The following is a 568-nucleotide window of genomic DNA, read 5'->3' as shown; positions in this document are numbered from 1 at the left end:
CATACTTTGCTGTATGGGGCTCCATACGTGTGGATGAAGTGTAGGAGTCACCAGAATGGGAGGGAGGTAGCTGAGACTTCACAAGCAGGAGACAAACCCGTATCAAGATGAGATCTATTCCTGTGAACATAAAATGCTGGCTTTCTAGAATGGAAGGGGCTGACTGTAGTCAGCTTGCTACCATGTAGTGAGTTGGTCTCCTTAGATTGATGCCTTAGATTCCATGTCTGTATGACAAGTGGGACATTTAGAGGAAATGATAACCAGAATTTCTGTAGGAAATACTGTTGGGTACACAGGTTATTTTCCGTATCTGCTACCATGGCTACTATATGCATTTGCCCATTAGATGTGAAAAAACCCTGGCTGATATCCAGTGGCAGAGCTATTTTGCCTGTTGACCAAAGAGACAAAGTGTCTGGCTTGCGGGTCTTAACATGTAATAGACCAATCCATAAGCCTTGAGCATCCATATGTCCTGTGTCAGACTTCTGATTTTTCCAGTCTTTTTATCCAGAGCTCTGACCAGAGAGCCCAAGCAGTGGTCACTGCCCAGGCATCAATAGGT

Source organism: Cebus imitator, unplaced genomic scaffold (assembly GCF_001604975.1).
Source record: "Cebus imitator isolate Cc_AM_T3 unplaced genomic scaffold, Cebus_imitator-1.0 Scaffold1076, whole genome shotgun sequence".
In the NCBI taxonomy this organism is placed as follows: domain Eukaryota; kingdom Metazoa; phylum Chordata; class Mammalia; order Primates; family Cebidae; genus Cebus; species Cebus imitator.
This window is presented reverse-complemented; position numbering follows the sequence as displayed.